The 14,251-nt window shown below is 30.5% G+C and overlaps 1 protein-coding gene across 3 annotated transcripts in view; it reads right to left on the bottom strand.

Moving 5' to 3' along the window:
* The window catches only part of LOC100208931 (intermembrane lipid transfer protein VPS13D), a 241,165-nt gene extending 236,994 nt beyond the window's left edge, over positions 1–4,171 (bottom strand). For all 3 annotated transcript variants that reach the window (XM_065788385.1, XM_065788387.1, XM_065788389.1), the window contains exon 1: positions 4,111–4,171. The gene's annotated coding sequence lies outside the window, so the exon portion shown is untranslated. The remainder of the gene's footprint in view (positions 1–4,110) is intronic.
* Between the last annotated feature and the right edge of the window lie 10,080 nt (positions 4,172–14,251).

The raw sequence follows: 14,251 nt of genomic DNA, 5'->3' as shown, positions 1-14,251 counted from the left end.
AATTCAGAAAATTCGGAACCCTTACTTTTTTATTATGTCATACGAAACGAAAAAGTCATAAAAATTAACAAATAGCAATCATTTTATAATTACAAAAACCAAAAAGATTTTAGTCACGGCTTATTAACTTTTTTAGTTATTTCAAAGTCATTGCAAAAAAATCATGCCTCAAGCAACGTATACGTAAACAACGTATTATTACTGTAAACAACAAAAGCATTAAAAAGGTTTTCAGTTCAAAACGTCTTATAAACTCAAGTAATCACTTAACCACAAATTCGTTCAACAATTTTATAGTTTATCTTTTTAACGCAAGAAGTCTTGCCAACAAACTTAACGATTTTTTTTTATACGTTGAGTCAAACAAACCTGCCTTAATTTGTGTTTGTGAAACTTTTTTCAATGATAAACTCCCGAACTCTATGGTCTGTCCAAAAAATTATTCCATTTATCGTAAGGACCGGATACAAATTGGCGGTAGTGTAGCTATATACTGCAGAAATGATGTTATATCTGCCATTATTCAAACTGACCTAGATATTGACATCATTTGTGTTGATTTAATTTTTGGGTCTAGTAAACTCCGCTCAATTACTTGTTAGCGCTCACCGTCCTATTCTCTTAATGATTATATCTATTTTGAATCAATGATTTCGATAATTAGAAATCTCTGTGAATCTGTTCCTCAATTTGTCATTGTTGGAGATTTCAACTTACCGAAAATTGATTGGGTTAACTACGCTCCGCCAAATGAGAAATGTAAAAATCTTTTTTTAACTTTAGTAAATAGTCTTGGTATGCACCAATATTTACTGGAGCCCACTCGAGAAAATAATATTCTTGATCTTGTTCTTTCAAATATCATTTCCTTATTAAGTAATATTTCTGTTGAGTGTCCATTTAGTACAAGCTATCATAACTCATTCTTTTTCATAAAAACACCTTTGATTATTATCAGCCCGAAACAAATTCTGAATCTTTTTACGATTTCAATAATACAGATGTAATTGGTTTTATATCTCATATATCAAAAATAAATTGGGACTTCGATTTTTCTTTTGTTTTTACAACTGAAGATTATTGGAACATCTTTTCTGATCATCTTCGTAAAGGTATTGATCGCTTTGTTCCAATCAGAACAATAGACCATAAGAAAAAAAGTCGTTCTTATCCAAAGTATATTTATAAAATGCTAATTCGCCAAACATTTTTATGGAAATGATGGTCGATCACTAAGACCATCTTGCACAAAAAGGCATTTATCCAATGTGCATCAAAATGTAAAAAAGCCAAATCCAAACATCATAAAAATGTGAAACTAAAACTCAAATAAGTTTTTTAGTTACGTAAAAAAAATCTAAACAACCCCAAAAAAATATATCCTCTAAAAACCAGTAGCAACTTTACTACTAGCAATGTTAAAATCGCAGAAGTGTTTTACGGTAGATGACGGAAATTTGCCTAAAATAATTACTTTTGTTAGTGAACATATTAAGATGGATTGCGTAGATTTTTCAGCAAAGATAGTTCATCAAAAACTAAATAATCTAAAACCTAGCACATCATTTGGACCTGACGGTATACCAATTCTACTTTTAAAACAGTTAGCACATATAATATGTATTCCGCTTTCATATATATTCGAATCAAGCTCATTACCAAAACAGTGGCTTCAAGCCTCGGTTTCGCCTATTTTTAAAAAAGGATCTACTTCAGGTGCTAACAATTATAGACCTATATCCCTCACATGAACTAGCTGTCGAGTAATGGAAAGTATTGTTAGTTCATGTATCGCTGATTATCTTAATATAAATAATCTAATAACACCTAATCAACACGGTTTTTTATGTAAAAGATCAACGTGCAAAAATCTTCAAGAGTCAACTAATGACTGGAATAAAGCTTTAGACAGCAATTTAATTACTGACGTGGTGTACATTGATTTTCAAAAAGCATTTGACTCTTTACCTCATCCAAAACTCTTGAAAAAACTTGCAATGTACGGCATAATAGCTGCTTCATTGGATATCAGCATTTCTTTCCAACAGATATCAAAGAGTTCTGGTTGGAAATTCACTATCCAATCCGACCAGCATCCTTAGTGGAGTTTCACAGGGTAGCGTTTTGGTTCCAACGTTATTTTTGTTATATATTAATGATCTACCCTCTATAGTAAAAGATCTTAATTGCTCTCTAATGTTATATGCTGACGACATCAAGGTATATAGTTCATTTAAGGATGCTGATTACAGTCACGATCTTGCTGTTGCCATTTATAAAGTTTATCTCTGGTCAAAAAAATGGCAGTTAAAAGTAGCCAATAATAAGTGCTTTACTTATAGAATAGAGCCTACTTTATTTTGTAAAGATATAAATTACAACTATCAATTAGGAGATCATAATTTTACCTGGTCTACAAACCCAAAAGATCTTGGTGTGACCATGGATTCTTACTTAAATTACAATAGTCATATTTCAAATATCGTCCGCGCATCAAACATTCGAGGATATCTAATCCTTAAGTGATTTAAAAGTTGAGATCCACGTGTTATCGTAAAGGCCTACACTACCTATATAAGACCGATCTTAGAATATTGCTCTTCGGTTTGGTCGCCATACCGCACTGAAATAAACAAAATAGTGGAAAGAGTACAAAGACGTTTTACCAAGAGAACCGCTAACCTAAATAACTTTTCATATTTTAATAGACTTAGAATTCTTGGTTTGGAGCTACTAGAAATTCGTCGCCTTAAGCAAGATATGATTACATGTTGCAAAATTCTAAACAATTTAATTTGCTTAAATAAATCAAGTTTCTTTTTAATTAACAACTATAATTACACTCGATGACATAATTTCAAATTACGCAAACTAAAATGTAAACTCGATGTCTGTAAATATTCTTTCTCACTCAGGGTTGTTAATACGTGGAGTAACTTGCCATCTGACGTCGTGAACGCCAAAAATATCAAGAGCTTCAAAATTAAAATTAATTCTATCGACTTCGAAAAATACTGTTTCGGCTAACTAGATTTTGTTTTATAACTGTTGTCTTATATATAATTGTAATATACATGTATATTTTGTAAAATATCTCGAATATGTGTTATGTGATTATAGAGCACGTTGTCAGAGTCCTTCATATTTTATGGACCTGCGTGTCCTTTAGAACATGTATCACTGTTCTAATAAATTTTAATCTAATCTAATCTAACACGCCGATTCTGTTCTGCTGTTATACGTAAGCCAATTTTTGTTGAGTTTAGTTTGCTAAAAGATCATGGTGGTACTGTTATTGCAATGGTTGAAAGTATTTGAATACAAACACATATTTAAAAAAGAATATTTTGAAATTCTTTTTTATATACATAATTAAAAACAGAAAATCGATGCAATTTTTTCTTCATCAAAAATAACTGTTGATTTATGTCAATTTTTAAATAAGTTTGTAGTTCCTATTATTATCTGTAAATAGTCCATCTAATATTATCATGAAAACTTCAATATGAAAACTGATACATCCTCACAAAAGTGTTTCTTTTCTTTAAAATCTTGAAGTTATTCTAAACTCTGTTGTTAAATTGAAGAAAAAACTTCTAATTTAAGTTTTAGTAGTAAGTCATTACAAGAACTTTTATCTCTTGAACTTCTGAGCCAATTCTAAGAACGCACTAAACTTTTATGGTTTTAAAGTTTTTTTGGTTGTGAAGAGTTTAGCGATCATCAATACAATAGAGAAATTTGTTCTAAATAGTAAATAAATTTAAAGGCTTAATTATCTACTTGCAAAATATACTCAATTCAAAAAGCAATCAATTGAATTTAGAATTCATGCCAATCATTCAACATCATTTAAACAACTTTTAGCTAATGGATCAATTGGTATTGTGGTTTATCCTCCTCCGGCTAATTGCCATATAGAGGCCACATTATCAAGGCCCGCAAAGACTGGTTCAGCTCCAAATGGAGCGTCATTGGGAAAAACGAAAATTTGTTAGAGTGAAAGGTAGAAGTAGTCGATTCAGAAAGATAGCATAGAGAAAGCGGACAGGATTGCACGCGATGTTAGAAGGTGCAATAGGTAAAATACATGCTGTTAATTAGGTTCACCTAATTAAAGCATGAGGATAAACACAGGGACTAAAAAGTTTCAGTATGTGATTTTTTCCGTGTTTTGCTAATGGATCAATTTGAATACTCCATCTTGTAATTGAAGTTAAATGAAGTGAATGATGAACAGTTTTTGTAGTAGTTTCTATCAAGCTTGTGGAGCCGAAAGTTTTTTTATGGCTCGGCTCCAGCTTTGGCTCCTAAGAAATGTCCGGGTCCGGCTTGGCTCCGGCTCGGCTCCGGCTCCCATACTTTATGAACAAAAATCGGAAATTTTGGAATATTTTTCGATCACATTTGCCAACCCAAATCCAAATCAATTACAGAAATTCATTTTTAACAAGGTTACTGTATTACTATCACTACTCTTTTTTAGGTACCGTGCCTACTGGGTAGAATTAAAACTAAGAATATTTACCCATGACATTTTTTCTTTTTAAATGTTATTTTCGGTTAAAATATTCATTTTTTATTACGTTTTGGCAAGACTGCAACTGTTTGAAAAAAAATTAAAATAAAAATAGAAATTCAATAACTTATTCAAAAAATTACTTAAACAATGAATGAATAAAATTTGTCTACAGTAGAAAAAAAACATACATTCTAATCCTTTAAAAAAACAAAAGAGCCGAGAGCCGCTCGATTTTTGTTGCTCCGGCTCCACCAAAAAACAGCGGCTCCGGCTCCAGCTTGACTCCACAAGCCTGCTTTCTATAGAGATAGGCTACAAAAATAATGAGAAGAACTTGTTCAAATGTTTTTAAAACCATGGCCTATTATAATATAGTAGGCAATGTTAAAACCTATTCATGTTCAAATATACAGATTCATTAAATTTTGTCAGTTCAAATGGGTTGTATAAACGTTTTTATATTTATCAGGAAAGAAATCAAACAAAAAATACAATAAAATATGCTTAATATATCAATTTCTTAACACAAAGTTCAGAAATTGATTTATTAAGCATATTTTTACATAAATATTTTTTATAAGTTTGAGTTAGCGACATTTTTTTTACATAAACATTAGCACGCAAGCAGGATCAGAGGGTAGCTCAGGTCATAGAAGGGCAGAAGGAACATTTGTCCCAGACCGCCACGTTAAAGATGCAAAAAAGGATAGTTGATTGCATTTTTTTAAAAACCTGATTTTAATGCAGTTATATTCTAAATACGCTTACAAGATTAAATTTTAAACCCCCACATTATCTTCATTCAAAACAATTTGCCAAGCATGATTTTGACGCCCCTACCTGAAAAGTTAGGGGTCTCATTCTACTGATAAAAAAATGATACATTCAAAATATAGGATGGTTAAACTGATGGTTATTTTTTAAATAAGAATGATTGGTTCGGATTCAAATATTATTCTTCATATACTGAAAATTATCTGCTATTACTTGGTTTTTATTAAAGAATTTTGGTCTATTTATGACCAAAATTTTTTGGCCTGATAATGAGTAATTAAGATTTAAAAACGTAAATAAAAAAAGTAAAAAAAAGGAAACTTTATTTTAGTTTACAACTTACTCGCCATCATCCAATTTACAAACTCAGTACAGGAGAAAGTCGGGTAGCCCCGGACACTTGAGGAAAAAATAGATTGTACACATAATTATTGTGTACCTTAATAATATATAAAAACATAAAAGAAAAAATGTTAGAAAAAAGGCATGCTTCCAAATTGGAGGGTAGACCGGACACATAATTTAACCATGATTTTACCTCTTTTTTACCCGTGTGACACAAATATAATACATAATTAGTTAGCATTGGACTGTTCTCAAAACATTAAAAAAAAAATGCCTTTGAAAATTGTCTCTAATATATAAGGAGTCCCAGTGGACACACGACGTTATTTCAACGTTGATTTACGGTTGATTTTTAGTCGCGACATCATATAACCAAAAATCAACATTTTATCAACGTTGAAAATTCGTTGAAAACGATCAACTTAACGCGACGTTGAATCAACGTTAATTCAACGTCTATATTATGAGTTCCACCGTTCGTTTTGCATTTTGAGAACTCAAATACGCATGCGTGATTTTACGAGTTATTGATTAAGCCATCTATTGCCATTTCACAAGGTTTTGAGTTTGTCAATTTAACGATACCACATTGCTTAATTTGCGATGCATTAGTAATAAATATTAAATAGATCTTTTTTTTTATTTCATCAGTGTGTATTGCATAAAGAATTTGCTTGATTTTGTTTTAGAGATTGTTTAAGTAAGTAGTTTTTTAGAGTTATATATATATATATATATATATATATATATATATATATATATATATATATATATATATATATATATATATATATATATATATATATATATATATATATATATATATATATAGAACTCATATATGTTGTCAGAAAGTTTTTTCCATATATTTTGTTGACAAAAAGTAAAAGTTAAAATGCAAGACCGGAATTTTTTTTTTTTATTAATTGATAGACTGCCTGCCCCAACCAAACCCTCAGTCGATGTAGCAGCACTCCCTAGCGAGTCAGGCTATAAGATAGTCGATGTAGCAACACTCCGTGCACGATTTACAGTAAAAAAAATAAACATTTTATTAAAAAAATTAAAAATAAAAACATTTTATTAAAAAAATAAAAAATAAAAACATTTTATTAAAAAAAATAAAAATAAAAACATTGTTTATATTGTTAAAAACATTCAGAATATTTTTAAAAACATTCTGGTCAATTAAATTTGCGTTTTTGTGGTTTTTTTAAAAAGTTGTTTAGTGATTATGACTCTAGTTTAGGCGATTCCCAGGTGAAATCTGAAGTGATAGTTTTCTTTAAACCATTATTTTTCTTTTTGGTTATATTTTAGGAATTAGTTTTATTTTATTTTTTAACATTTTGTTAATCTACTTGTAACTTTTTATAAGTGTACTTTATAAATGTGATGATGAAATAAATGTGAATTATTTTCTTAAACCTCTAGGTTAACAAATTTTCTAAAATTGGAGGTGAAACTATTAAAAAAAATACAAAATATGTGATGAAAAGGTTAGTTGCTAAGGAAGTTATTTTAAGTATATGGGTTTAATTTAACATTAGGAAGTTCAAATTTATGTGTATATATATATATATATATATATATATATATATATATATATATATATATATATATATATATATATATATAAATAAGCACTATGACGTCACACTGATTTAGGGATAGTTGAGGGCTTCAGTACATACATCGACTGATTAAGGGAGAACTCGCAAGGGAGTTGATAACACATCCAAGAGTTTGGGTTGGGTCAGGAATTAATTTATTTTCATTATTATTCCTTTTCCTTCTTCTTTTTCTACTAAAAGTTACTTAAAGAAAGGTAAGCAATTTCATCACGTTTTGCTTACCTATACATGCAGATCTTTATATGTATATATATATATATATATATATATATATATATATATATATATATATATATATATATATATATATATATATATATATATATATATATTTATATATATATATATATATATATATATATATGTATATATATATAGATATATATATATATATATATATATATATATATATATATATATATATATATATATATATATGAAATGTTTTCCATACGTACAAGTTTATAAATATATATAATATATTTGATTTTTAGGCTTTTTTAGCTATCACTTAAACAAAAATTAAAAAAAGTTTCCAAAAAATTTAAAAATAAAAAATAAAAAGCAACTCAGATGAAAGCAAATTAAGAGGGAAAAGTAGGGGGGGGGGGGAATATTCCGGACTTTTTCCGCAAACAATTTTTCGGATTTTTCAAATTTGACCTTGATGATCTATTATATATATGTATAATTTTTATTGAAGTTGACCTATTTCTACCATTGGGCTACCTAACCTGATATTGTATCGAAGTTTAATGTATTTATAAAAATAATAACTTTTTGTTGTAGGTTGATGACCAATGGTTTACAATCAAAGTTAAATATAGCTGGCGGCAAGGGTAAAGAGTAATTTGAAGGCACAAACATTTGCAAGGTTGTTGTTGGTAAGTCATGAGTAATGTTATCTGTTATTGAAAAACACAATTTGATGCTTTGGTGCTGCTTTAATTTCAAGTTTTTGCTGTATTTGTTGCAAATTACTAAGGCAATACCTTTTTTTATAGAGAGCGTCATGCTTAGTAAAGCGACTGCTACGGTTGCTGAAGTCAGAACAGATATCATGAGTTTGTTGAAATATGCACCCGACAGATCCAATGGTGGTGGTCGGTGCGTAAATGACGATTCGATTATGTTAATATAAAATGTATAGATAAAATGTTAAAATTTTATCTATTTTTTATATAAACTCCCTTAAAATAATTTTTGAACATGAAATACAATACTTTTAGCGCAAAATATTGCTTTTTTATTGTCTTATTTTATCGCAATCCAAGTCGAGACAATTTAACATGTTAACGATGACAATTTAATGCAGCCTATTGGATAAAAGATGACTGCAGCCTATTGGATAAAAGTTATATCCAATAGGCTGTATAATTTTTATCGAATGACCAAAATTTAACGTTGAAATTAGGTTGTTTGAACGTTGTTCTAACGTCTTATCGACAATATATCAACCATCTATGGCTGATATATTGTCGATAAGACGTTAAAACAACGTAATTTCAATGTTGAACTTTTAATTTTCATTTTATCGAAGTTGAAATATGGATGATATGTAGTCGATAAGACGTTAGAACAACGTTGAAACAACGTTTTCTTCGACGTTGTTTCAACGTCGTGGTTTTCAACGTCGAATTTTGTTTCCAATTCCACCAAATTTCAACGTTGTTTCAACATTGCATTTCGTCAGTTTGCGACGTTGTTTCAACGTTATTTCAACGTCATTGTGCCCACTGGGATGAGAATAAAATTGTCATCATCTAGAAATATAAACATTAGCTTTTTACTAATGAAATAAACACTTTGAAAATAATATTTTAAATCTTAGGTCTTTTTATTGAAATTAAATGAATTACTATTATGGGTTTGTGTATTTTATTAAATGTATTGCTATTTATATAAAAAAGTTTTTCCATTTTAATATGTAAATGGATTAAGTTGTCCGGAATCATCCTCTAAACATGTGTTCGATACCTCCCGATCATACCTCATTCACAAATACTAGTTTTAAAACCAGTGAATTAATGTACTAAACGAATTTTTTTAATAAATATTGTAAATAAAAATGTTTTCATTAATTAAAAATCAATGAAAAAAATTTTCAAATGTTTTTATTGATTTTGATTTTTATAAACAAATATTGCAAATAAAAATGTTTTGATTGATTAATAATTTTTAATCAATGAAAAGTTATTAATTTGCATAAAAATATGATGATACATTGCTCATCTGGTGGTGGAAAACAATATCTTGCATTTCCAGCCAATCACTTTGGCATATTACGATAGATATTTTCCATATACAATATTTTAAAATATGGTATATGGAAAATATCTATCGTAATATGCCGAAGCGATTGGCTGGAAATGCAAGATATTGTTACTCTCGAGGTGATGTTTTAATAGGGGAAAGTCGGGTAACTCCGGACACTTGATGTACAGCTTAAACTAAAGAAGCTGTGTGATTTTAAAATTTCATTATTTGAGTGAAATTTCACTCAAATAATGAAATTTGAGTGAAATTTCACTCAAATTTCATTATTTGAAATACTATAAAAACATGATTTTAAATACTATAAAAACATTGTTTGAGTGAAATTTCACTCAAATAATGAAATTTGAGTGAAATTTCACTCAAATAATGTATTTAAAATAACACAGCTTCTTTAGTTTAAACTGTACATCAAGTGTCCGGAGTTACCCGACTTTCTACTATTAAAACATCACCTCATGAGTAATGTTAGCAAACGGCAATTAGTACAGTTAGGTGCTGTTTGAAAGCATTGGCGTTACCGCACCGTCGTAAAAATGCGTAAATTTGCGTCAAATGCGTAAATTTGCGTCAAATGCCTAACTTTGCGTAATTACCGCGGTAACTTTGCGTAAAAATGCGTATTACGCAATATTTCCGCATTTATCACTTTTTACCGCATTTATCACTTTTTAACGCTTTTATCATTTTTTACCGCTTTTTATCTTAATTTACCGCTTTTTATCAAAATTCTAAGATTTTTTTGATGGTTACCGAAAAACTAAACAAGGATTTTTTAATTTGCTTTTTGTATTTCTATTGGTAAATTTTACATTTACAGTTTAAACAAATAAGTTATTAATAAAAAATTAATCATCAGATATTTCATCATCTGTCTCTAATAAAATATTTGCAATCTCAGATGCTCTGTACTTTTTTTTCTCATTCCCCTTCCACTTCGACAATTTTCGAGCTTTTTTGCTTCTCCTTTGTTTTTGCTGGAGTGTCATTGGAATAAAGAAAGAGACACTTTAAGTTTGGTCTTCACCTTGAGCTCCTTCATACCCATCTTGTTGAGCTAGAGTTTTTTTTTTTTTTGTAGTTATTTTAGGTGCTCCCAGAAGTCCTTACGGTCTTATCACAGAGCACCGCGGGAGAGCATTTAACGGGAAGTTTACGCCTCCTTCCGAACCAATGTCGCTTGTTGGGCTAGAGCTGGCGTCGAACCTAGGACCTCAGGGTTCTGAGCCAGAACTCTAACCACTGCGCCACGGCTGCTCTGAGTTCTTTGACTCTCTTGAGTATCTAACTGTAGCTGTTGTTGCTCTTTAGGTTCAGGACCAATTTGAGTATCTGATAGAGTTGGAGAAGCCTTTTCAGATGCACCTCATTTTTTAGTTTCAGTTTGATGTGATTTTCCCTGTTGGTGAGTCTTCTTATTTGGTGGTGTGACATGTGGTAATTCATATGGCTCTTCTTCGCAAGTTTTTTCCCAATCGCTGAGGTTAAAAGGAACCCTTACGTAATTTTGATTCACAAAAACTAACATACTATTGTTTTCTGGTTTTACGTTATGCCTAAAATCAGTAAACGTCCTACCTTCTACTAAAAACATTCTTTCTGATGAAGCAGAATTCACAGGTTAAGCCAAGTAACTTCTAGCCAAACCAGCTAGCAAAGTTAACTCATTTTTGTTTTGCTTACACCATTCCAAAGCATCCACATTCCTTTCAGGTAAGGCCATAGTCTGATACTTTTCAAATGCAAGCATCAAGGATGGCTTGAGCTTTGATTGGCTTGAATGTAAAGTCCCAGGGCGTTGCGCTGAAACCTGCCTCTTGTTTTTCAAAAACTCAAGGTCCACTGGATTCATAGTTTTGTCAAGACCTGATGTTTCTAGCGATCTCTATGATCATCAACCAATTCTAGCGATTTCTATGATCATCAACCAATGACTCGTAGAACTGGATTATGGTTAGGTGATTGTCAACCAATTCCTTGATGGCGGCTTCCTTCCCTTCCTCACCGTTTGCAATATTTTTGATTGTATATCCTCTTTAATATGGGTGCAGAAGTGAACCCACATTATATTATTTGATTCCAACGCTTTTATTAGGTCAACCTTTCTCAAATTCTTCCATGAAGTTGTGTAGGCACTCTGCAACTTGATGGTCACACTCTTTAACGTCATTTGCGGTTCTTTTGCAAAGCAAGTGGAGATTTAATATGTCTTTTTGAACTTTATGCATAGTCACCTGTTTTTCAGAAGACCAGGAATCAGAGCATCGCTTACATTCTGCCAGAAATGGTAAAATGTTGTAAATACTATTAAACTCTAAATCATCCGGCCTTCAATCTGAGGATTGACTTGAGCATCATAAAGTTAGAATTCCATCTCGTTACTATTGACTGAATGATCTTGATGTCCAGCCAGTCTAATGAACTTTGGTGGGTCCTTTGAGCAAGTCTTTTACGATTCTTAACTATAGCACTAATTCCTTCTGATTTTTCTACAGTCTTTGTTAAGCAAGTGTTGAGCAGATGATCGGCACTGGTTAGATGATCACTGATTTCTTTGCTTTCCGTGACTGCTTTCTTCATGTTGGCTGCAGCATCAGTAACACCCACTTTGTAAAGGTCTTCCCTCTGAAGACTAGGAAATTGAGAAACCATGTGGTCTATTCCTTGTGCAAGCAAAACCCCTTTATGTCTCCCATTAAAGTTTTGGCAATTTAAAGATAAGTTTTTGAGTTCAAAGTCTTTGGTATCATAATGCAATGTAAGGGAGACGACGGGATCACCATTTCTTACAACCCATCCATCTGTAGTGAAAGCTGCCATTTCGCAATGTGGGATGTCTCTCTCAATTTGCATTTTTACATCACGCCTTAGATTGCGATAAATCATTGGCAGCTTGTATTTGGATAAGGTGGTTGGACTTTTTAGATTGGCATGAGGACAAAGATAATTCAGCAGCATTTTGAAGCCAGCAGTTTCAAGAACATATATTTTTTTATCAAAAAATGTTGCATTTTACTCAGTAATTCCGGGTTTTCGTGAATTTTACCGCATTTAGGCAAAGTTACTGAAGTTTAAAATCACTGATCTCGATGGATAGCGTATACGGAAAATTTTTTGAAGCCAGTTTTGGCCTCCCAAGATGGCGGCGGATGTAAGGAACGGCTTTATGAAAATTAAAAAACTAATGATAATCAAGTTTCATATCTTAAGCTCAAATATTGATAAGTTTCAAATAAAAGTCTTTTTTTTTGTTTAGCATAAGATATTTTTCATAAAGATAACGGAATATTACATATTTACATAAATTTCAAATATAAATATTTTTTTATTTAACAAAACATATTCTTACTTTAACTTGTTGAAAAACAAATTCTCAGTAAAACTAAGTACGAGTTTTAATTTTAGTTTGTTTAATATTAGTAAAGAAAAAGTATTTGTTAGCTTGTGCAGAAATCTCAAATTTAAAATAATTATTATTTGTTATATAATTTATGTACATTTTAGTTCTTAACTACCCAATGCTTGTGCTAGAAAGTTAGTAACACAACTGCATGTTGTGTTATTAAAAATATAAAATTTGTCAAAATTGCAGGTAGACACCACTGCCGCTTACCAAGCAGTTATGTTATCAACTTTTTAGCATACTGCATTGGGTAACTAAGAACTAAAAGGTACATAAATTATGCATAATTATTAGTTTAATTGTAAATTGGACATAAAAAGTATATCAAACATTTTGAACTTTAATATTTAAATTAATAATTTCGTTAATTGTCTAATTTTTTTTAAATCATATCATTTTTTTAAACTTTTCAAAAATTTATTTCATTGTCTTGTTTTTCTTTCAAAACTCTGTTTATTTATTTTCTTTCATATTACTGTAAAGTCTTATAAGATGTACATCGTTCACCACTAAAAGCTTTGATTGCCGCCATCTCGGAAGGCCAATTTTGGCTTCATTTCTTTTTCTCCAAAAAAACAATAGAATACGCTATCCAGTTATATTTTGAGATCAGTGGTTTAAAATATACTAAATTATAGTAAGAGTAAAACACTTACTATAAGTGAGCTTTAACTCCACTGGTGCTACCTTGAGACATTTTAATCACTTTTTTACACTTATCGCACTCAGCAAATCCTAATTTTCTGCCAGAGCCAGAGATGTTACCCTCTTTTCTGTCAAGCTTGGTAAAATAATTCCAAAGAGACAGTGGTTTTGGTATACTAATCAGATCACTGAAGTTAGAACTTTGAGACTGCTAGTCTTTCTTGACTTTTGTCAAGCTTGTATAGGTGGCTGGTTTAATTTTAAGATGTAATTAATTAACTAACAACTATCTGACTTGATAAAAAAAAAGTAATTTTTTACGCTATTTTACTATAATAGTTACCGCCTTTACTAACTTTTATCACAAATTACCGGAATCACCGATTTTTACCGCTTTTACGTTGTTTTACCATTTTTACGCAATTTTACCGACTTTACGCACTTTACGCATTTTTACCGTCTGCTGTAATAAGAAAGCGTAAAAATGCGTAATATGTGTTTTACCGTTTGCGGTGATGTTTATAAGTTTTATAAACAAGATTGAATTAGTTAAACATAATTTGTGAAAAATCATTAAGAACTATAGAAGAAGTTTGTATACCTAGGACAAGATTTTTTCAATGCCCGAATTCAAGACCCTAGACTTGCCTAAAA

The sequence above is a fragment of the Hydra vulgaris genome, chromosome 01, assembly GCF_038396675.1.
Source record: "Hydra vulgaris chromosome 01, alternate assembly HydraT2T_AEP".
Taxonomy (NCBI): Eukaryota; Metazoa; Cnidaria; class Hydrozoa; order Anthoathecata; family Hydridae; genus Hydra; species Hydra vulgaris.
This window is presented reverse-complemented; position numbering and strand designations above follow the sequence as displayed.